Genomic DNA, 8,629 nt, shown 5'->3' with positions numbered 1-8,629 from the left:
CTAAAAAAACCCGCTCTCGACCCCACTTCCCCCTCCAGTTATCGCCCTATCTCCCTACTACCCTTCCTTTCCAAAATCCTAGAACGAGTCATCTACAATCGCTGCTTAGAATTCCTTAACTTCCATTCTCTCCTGGACCCCCTCCAATCTGGCTTCCGTCCCTTCCACTCTACGAGACTGCTCTCTCTAAGGTCACCCATGACCTCCTTCTTGCCAAATCCAATGCCTCCTACTCCATTCTAATCCTCCTTGACCTCTCTGCTGCCTTTGACACTGTCGACCATCCCCTCCTCCTCCACACCTTATCTCACCTTGGCTTCACGGACTCCGTCCTCTCCTGGTTCTCCTCTTATCTCTCTGGCCAGTCATTCTCGGTCTTTTTGCAGGCACCTCCTCCCCCTCCCATCCTTTAACTGTTGGAGTTCCTCAAGGGTCAGTTCTTGGCCCTCTTCTGTTCTCCATTTACACTCACTCCCTTGGTGAACTCATTCGCTCTCACGGCTTTGACTACCATCTCTACGCAGATGACACGCAGATCTACATCTCCGCCCTGTCCTCTCCCCCTCCCTTCAGGCTCCCATCTCCTCCTGCCTCCAGGATGTCTCCACCTGAATGTCGGCCCGCCACCTAAAACTCAACATGAGCGAGACTGAGCTCCTCATCTTTCCTCCCAAACCCGGTCCTCTCCCAGACTTCCTTATCACCGTGGATGGCACGACCATCCTTCCCTTCTCTCAGGCCCGCAATCTCGGTGTCATCCTTGACTTGTCTCTCTCGTTCACCCCACACATCCTATCCGTTACCGAGACCTGCCGGTTTCACCTTTACAATATCACCAAGATCCGCCCTTTCCTCTCTACCCAGATGGCTACCTTACTGCTATGGGCTCTCATTATATCCCGGCTAGACTACTGTGTCAGCCTTCTCTCTGATCTCCCTTCCTCCTCTCTTGCCCCGCTCCAGTCTATTCCTCACTCCGCTGCCCGGCTCATCTTCCTGCAGAAAGGATCTGGGCATGTCACTCCCCTTCTTAAACACCTCCAGTGGTTGCCTATCCACCTCCGCTCCAAACAAAAGCTCCTCACTCTAGGCTTCAAGGCTCTCCATCACCTTGCCCCTTCCTACCTCTCCTCCCTTCTCTCTTTCTACTGCCCACTCCACATGCTCCGCTCCTCTGCTGCCCACCTCCTCACCGTCCCTCGGTCTCGCCTATCCCACCCTCGACCCCCGGGCCACGTCCTCCCGCCGTCCTGGAATGCCCTTCCTCCTCACCTCCGCCAAACTAATTCTCTTCCCCTCTTCAAAACCCTACTTAAAACTCACCTCCTCCAAGAGGCCTTCCCAGACTGAGCTCCCCTTCTCCCTCTACTCACTCTACCACCCCCCCTTCACGTCTCCGCAGCTTAACTCTCTTTTCCCCCCATTTCCCTCTGCTCCTCCCCCTCTCCCTTCCCATCCCCTCAGCACTGTACTCGTCTGCTCAACTGTATATATTTTCATTATCCTATTTATTTTGTTAATGAAATGTACATCGCCTCGATTCTATTTAGTTGCCATTGTTTTTACGAGATGTTCTTCCCCTTGACTCTATTTATTGCCACTGTTCTTGTCTGTCCGTCTCCCCCGATTAGACTGTAAGCCCGTCAAACAGCAGGGACTGTCTCTATCTGTTGCCGACTTGTTCATTCCAAGCACTTAGTACAGTGCTCTGCACATAGTAAGCGCTCAATAAATACTATTGAATAATATTCCTTCATTCTGAGACTCCAGATCTGAGAATCTGCTGAAGGTATTGATTACAGTGATAGTGGTTTCTATACACTCTAGCAAACAATACATGTTAATTATTGGGCACATACTGTGTGCAGAGCATAGTAGTACATAAGCACTTGGGAGATTGGAATACAACAATATTGGTGGCATGATTTCTGCCCACAAGGAGCTTAAAGTCTAGAAGTGGAGGCAGAAGTTAAAATCCAATTACCGGTAGGGGAAATGGCAGAGCAAAAGGATATGTACATAAGTGCAGTGGGATGGAGAGTGGGGTGACTGTTGAGTTCTTCAGGCTCTGCACACAGTAAGTGCTCAATCAATATGATTGACTGATTAAGGGGTACAGATCTAGGTGCGTAGGCCCCAGAAGGTGGGGGCGATTAAGGGAAAGGAAGGCTCTGTCCGGAAAGGCCACTTGGAAACCCCTCCAATTGTATTCCATATGGGATGAGGAGGACGACAAAGGAATGGACGATTGGGGGTTCACAAACTATGAACCAGAACAACGGTTTATATATTCGAGACCTGTTTGTGGCCAAAGCAATAATAGCCCAGGCTAATGCTGTGTGTCATAGCTGTGTGCTACAACACCATGACCAGGCAGATTGTCTTAGTAGCTGCTGCGATCTTCGCTGCCCATGTTAGCCAGTGGTTTTTCAGGAAGTCCACATACTATAACATTCCAAGCTGTTTTTTGGATTGAAACTTCATTCATTGATGGCACAGCCCTGGGCAACATTTCACTATTTAAGGAGCAAGGACTAGAGCCCAGGTCTTCTGATTCTGAGAGTCCTGCTCTTTCCACTGGATCAATAGCAAGACATGATAGCAATAATAATAATAATTGTGGTATTTGTTAAACACTTACTATGTGCCAGGCACTGTACTAAGTGCTGGGCTAAATATGAGGTAATTGAGTTGGGGTCAGTCCCTGACCCACATAGGGCTACCAATTTCAATCCCCATTTTCCAAAAGAGGTAGCTGAGGCACAGAAAAGTGAAGTGGCTTGCACAAGGTCACACAGCAGATAAGGGGCAGAATCAGAATTAGAACTCAGGTCCTTTTGACTCCCAGGCCTGTGCTCTATCCACTATGCAACACTATTTCTTACTTCTGCTTTTGGCCACATCATCGTTTTCTTAGTAGCTATTTCCCTTGTTTATTGAATATGGAACTGGAAATCACAACAAAAAAGAAATGGAACTTATTACTTCATACTCTGATGTATTGTGTGTGGCCTAGTGGAAAGAACACAGGCTCTGCTACTTTTCTGCCATGTGACTTTGAGCAAATCACATAATTGCTCTGTGCCTCAGTTTCCTCATCTATAAAATGGACATTAGCTATCTGTTTTCCCTCTTAATTAGCCCAGGAGGACAGAGACCGTCTCTGAACTGATTATCTTGTATCTATCTTGGTACAATGCTTGACACAAAGTAAGCACTTTACACATTTCATTATTAATATAATCATTATGTTCATTCATTCATTCAATCATATTTATTAAGCGCTCAGCGTGTGCAGAGCACTGTAGTAAGCGCTTGGGAGAGTACAATTCAATAATAAACGGACACATTATGTGTATCCTGACCCCAACATAACCAAGTCTGACTGCTTTCGGTGCATCCTTCTGGGTTCATCCATTCAGTCACATTTTCCCCATCTGATATCGGAGGTAGGGATTGGGGCGGAGATGAGCTATGTAGCAAAGAAGTAGATAATTTGCTGCACTTAAAAATAAATTTGCCCTGTCATTAGCGTGCCCAGCAGTGCAGGTGATGGGAGCATTCTCTAAATCAAATAAAATAGGTAATAGTTATTTCACAAAAGTAGCAATTATTAAGATGTAGTCCTAATTGGTTTGACTAATTGCTCAGCTAGTGAATATTGTAACGAGAATGAATTTGAAATTGCTTAAAATCATCTGGGTAGATAAGAATATGACATAGCATCTCAAGGGAACAAAAGTGAACCTAATGCTGAAAAATAATTTGGTCCTAAGGAATTTTTTAAGGGTTTGGATCATTCCAAACTGACAACTTCCTTTTTAAAGTCCTTGAGAATGGGGATTTTCTTAATCTACTTAAAAATCCCATTTCCAAGTTTCCCTATTGCCGTGGTGATTATGGAAGGTGGGCATGATTGAAGTCTGAAAAAACACAAGACTTCGGATAGACTAAACATTGACTTGTTCATCAAATTTCCTGACCTCAGGAACAGGATGTTGAGAAGCATCTTGGCCTAGCGAACAGAGCACTGGTCTGGGAATCAGAAAATTTGGGTTCTATTCCCGACTCCACCACTTACATACCTGCTGTATGACCTTGGGCAAGTCAGTTAATTTCTCTTTGCCTCAGTTACCTCATCTGTAAAATGGGGATTAAGACTATGAGCCACAAGTGGAACATGGAATGGTGCCAACCTGATTAGATTGTATCTATCCCAGCATTAGTTCAATGTCTTGCATACAGTAAGCACTCAACAGGGATTATAAAAAACCCAAAACAACAACAAAAAACAAAAAAAAACTAGCAAACAAAAAAATATTTAAAAAGTCCATGTTGACGCTTGACAGAGAACGTTTCTTTCCTTAAGTGTCAATAACCTGATCTCTCTCTTGCCTTATTGTTTGATTGTAAACCTCGAGAAACCCAGTGACAAGTCTAATTTTCAGCAGGATATTTTTTTCCATTTCAGTGCTTTGCACTCAGTAGGTGTGGCCATTCCCTCCTCCCCTCCTTAACTTCCATCTTTAACCACTCACTCTCCAAAGGTTTCTTCCCCTCTGCCTTCAAACATGCCCATGTCTCTCCCATCCTAAGAAAACCCTCTCTTAACCCCACTTCCCCTTCCAGTTATCATCCTGTCTCCCTCCTGCCCTTCCTTTCCAAACTCCTACAACAAGTCATCTACACTTGCTGCCTTAAACTCCTCAACTCCAACTCTCTCCTGGACCTCCTCCAATCTCACTTCCGTCCCCTCCACTCCCCGAAACTGCCCTCTCAAAGGTCACCCATGACCTCCTTCTTGCCAAATACAATGGCTCCTAGTCTATCCTAATCCTCCTTGATCTCTCAGCTGCCTTTGACACTGTCGACCATCCCCTTCTCCTCAACACTTTATCAAAACTTGGCTTCACGGGCTCCACCGTCTCCTGGTTCTCCTCTTATCTCTCTGGCAGTTCATTCTCGGTCTCCTTCATGGGCTCTTCCTCCTCCTCCCATCCACTAACTGTAGCGTGACTCAGTGGAAAGAGCACGGGCTTGGGAGTCAGAGGTTATGGGTTTGATTCCCGGCTCTGCCACTTGTCAGCTGTGTGACTGTGGGCAAGTCACTTAACTTCTCTGTGCCTCAGTTACCTCATCTGTAAAATGGAGATTAAGACTGTGAGTCTCACAAGGGACAACCTGATTACCTTCTACCTACCCCAGCACTTAGAACAGTGCTCTGCACATAGTAAGTGCTTAACAAATACCAACATTATTATTATTATTATTATTAACTGTAGGGGTTCCTTCAAGGGTCAATTCTTGGGCCTCTTCTGTTCTCCATCTACGCTCACTCCCTTGGTGAACTCATTCGCTCCCACGGCTTCAACTATCATCTCTATGCAGATGACACCCAAATCTATATCTCCTACCCTGCCCTCTCCCCCTCCTTACAGATTCGTATCTCCTCCTGCCTTCAGGACATCTCCACCTGTATCTCTGCCTGCCACCTAAAACTCAACAGGTCCAAGACTGAGCTCCTTATCTTCCCTCCCAAACCCTGTCCTCTCCCGGACTTCCCTGTCACTGTGAACTGTACTACCATCCTTCCTGTCTTCTCACAACCTTGGTGTCATCCTTGACTCTGCTCTCTCATTCACCCCACATATCCAATCCATCTTCAAAGCCTGCTGGTCTCACCTTCATAATATCGCCAATATCTGCCCTTTCCTCTCCATCCAAACTGCCACCTTGCTGGTACAAGCTCTCATAATATCCCGACTGGATTATTGCATCAGCCTCCTCTCTTATCTCATATCCTCCTGTCTCTCCCTGCTTCAGTCTAGTCTTCATTCCACGGCCCGGATCATCTGTCTACAGAAACGCTCTGGGCATGTCATTCCCCTCCTTAAAAACCTCCCGTGGTTGCCTATTAACCTTTGCATGAAACGAAAACTCTTCACTCTTGGTTTCAAAGCTCTCCATCACCTTGCCCCCTCTTATCTCATCTCCCTTCTCTCCTTCTACAGCCCACCCCGTACACTCTGTTCCTCTGCTGCTAACCCCCTCACGGTCCCTCGTTCACGCCTGTCCCGCCGTCGACCCCTGGCCCACGTCCTACCACTGACCTGGAGTGCCCTCCCTCCTCATATCCACCAAACTAACTCTCTTCCCCTCTTCAAAGCCCTACAGAGAGCTCACCTCCCCCAGGAGGCCTTCCCAAACTGAGCCCTCCCTTTCCCTCTGCTCTTCCTCCCCTTCCTATTCCCCCTTCTCCCTCCCTCTGCTCTACCCCCTTCCTCTCCCCACAGCACTTGTGCATATTTGTATATATTGTTTATTACTCTATTTATTTTAATGATGTGCATATATCTATGATTCTATTTATCTTGTTGATATTGACACCAGACTACTTGTTTTGTTTTGTTTTGTTGTCTGTCTCCCCCGTTTAGATTGTGAGCCTGTCATTGGGCAGGGATTGTCTCTATCTGTTGCTGAATTGTACATTCCAAGTGCTTAGTACAGTGCTCTGCACATAGTGAGCGCTCAATAAATATGATTGAATGAATGAATGAACAAATGCTGCTACTACTACTACTACTTTTGTCTTGTCTTATACCCTCAAGTCATTTTTGACCCATAGTGTCGCCATGGACACGTCTCTTTCAGAGTGCCCCACTTCCATCTGCAATCGTTCTGGTAGTGGATCCAGAGAGTTTTCTTGGTAAAATTACAGAAGTGGTTTACCATCTCCTCCTTCCATGCGGTAAACTTGAGTCTTCACCCTTGATTCTCTCCCATGCCGCTGCTGCCCAGCATGGGTGAGTTTTGACTTGTAGTAGATTGCCTTCCACTTGCTAGCCACTGCCCTAGCTAGGAATGGAATGGGTAGGCCTCTGCCTCACTCTCCTTCCTGTAGTCGAGACTGGTAGAGTACTGGGAACTCTCCAGGTGTGACCCTGAGAGAGGATTATTACTATGACTAGTCTGAAACCAGTCTAAGGAAACCTTCCTTTACAGAGCAGATGCTAAGCATGATGAATTCATTGCTAGAAGAAATTTTACAGAGGGGTTTGTATAAATTCAATCGTTCAGTTGTATTTATTGAGCACTTACTATGTGCAGAGCATTGTACTAAGCGCTTGGAATGTATAATTCAGCAACAGATAGAGACAATCCCTGCCCAACGACAGGCTCACAGTCTAAATGGAGGAGACAAACAAAACAAAACAAGCAGTCAGGTGTCAATACCATCAAGATAAATAGAATCATAGATATATATATATACATCATTTATAAAATAGAGTAATAAATAATATATTCAAATATGCACAAGTGCTGTGGGGAGGGGAATGGGGGAAGAGCAGAGGGAGGGAGTAGGGGGAATGGGGAGGGGAGGAGGGGCAGAGGGAAAGGGAGGGCTCAGTCTGGGAAGGCCTCTTGGAGGAGGTGAACTCTCAGTAGGCTTTGAAGAGGGGAAGAGAGTTAGTTTGGCAGATGTGAGAAGGGAGGGCATTCCAGGTCAGTGGCAGGACATGGGCCAGGGATCGATGGCGGGACAGGAGAGAACGAGGTACTGTGAGGAAGTTAGCGGTGGTAGAGGAGCAGAGTGTATGGGGTGGGCTGAAGAAGGAAAGAAGGGAGGTGAGGCAGGAGGGGGCCAGGTGATGGAGAGCTTTGAAGCCAAGAGTGAGGAGTCTTTGTGTGATGCGAAGGTTGATAGGCAACCAATGGAGGTTTTTGAGGAGGGGAGTGACATGCCCAGAGCGTTTCTGTAGGGGCAGCAGAATGAAGAATACACTGGAGGGGGGAGACACAGGAGGATGGGAGATTAGAGAGGAGGCTGATGCAATAATCCAGTCAGGATATTATGAGAGCTTCTACCAGCAAAGTAGCAGTTTGGATGGAGAGGTAAGGTCAGATCTTGGAGATGTTGTGAAGGTGAGACCAAGTAGGTTTTGGTGACAGATTGGATGTGTGAGGTGAATGAGAGAGCAGAGTCAAGGATGACACCAAGGTTGAGGGCCTGTGACATGGGAAGGATGGAAGTGCCGTCCACAGTGACAGGGAAGGCAGGGAGAGGACAGGGATAAGGAGGGAAGATAAGGAGCTCAGTCTTGGACATGTTGAGTTTTAGGTGGCAGGCAGACATCAAGGTGGAGATGTTCTTGTAGGCAGGAGGAGATATGAGTTTGGAGGAAAGGAGAGAGAACAGGGGAGGAGATGTAGATTTGGGTGTCATCTGCATAGAGATGATAGTTGAATCCATGGGATCGAATGAGTTCAGTAAATACGATTGAATGAATGAATGAATGAAATTCATGTTGGACCTGCTAGGAGTTGCTGTGTAATGTGCTTAGCTGAACCTATGTTAAAATCATCACCTAAATCAATATGTACAAGGGAATGGTTAGACATGGTCAATAACCGTGACCTTCTAATTTTATACGTGGTGTAGATTCAGTCTTATACAATGCAATGCCTAGGTACATGTGGAATCGGTCAGTCAGTCAATAATATTTATTGAGCTCTTACTGTGTACAGAGCACTGTAGTAAGCACTTGGGAGAGTAGAGTATAACAATATAACAAACACATTCCCTGCCCAAAACAAGTTTACAGTCTAGAGGAGAAGACAGACATTAATG

General features: G+C 46.2%; 1 non-coding gene across 1 annotated transcript; it reads right to left on the bottom strand.

The window, feature by feature from the left end:
- Positions 1 to 6,813: 6,813 nt before the first annotated feature.
- LOC114809350 lies at positions 6,814 to 6,951 on the bottom strand. Its single transcript, XR_003757137.1, has one exon. It is a non-coding gene; the product is annotated as a small nucleolar RNA SNORA7 (small nucleolar RNA).
- Positions 6,952 to 8,629: the final 1,678 nt, after the last annotated feature.

This window comes from Ornithorhynchus anatinus, chromosome 2 (assembly GCF_004115215.2).
Source record: "Ornithorhynchus anatinus isolate Pmale09 chromosome 2, mOrnAna1.pri.v4, whole genome shotgun sequence".
Classification (NCBI taxonomy): Eukaryota; Metazoa; Chordata; class Mammalia; order Monotremata; family Ornithorhynchidae; genus Ornithorhynchus; species Ornithorhynchus anatinus.
Note: the sequence above shows the minus strand (reverse complement) of the source record. Positions and strands in the feature narration are given on the sequence as shown.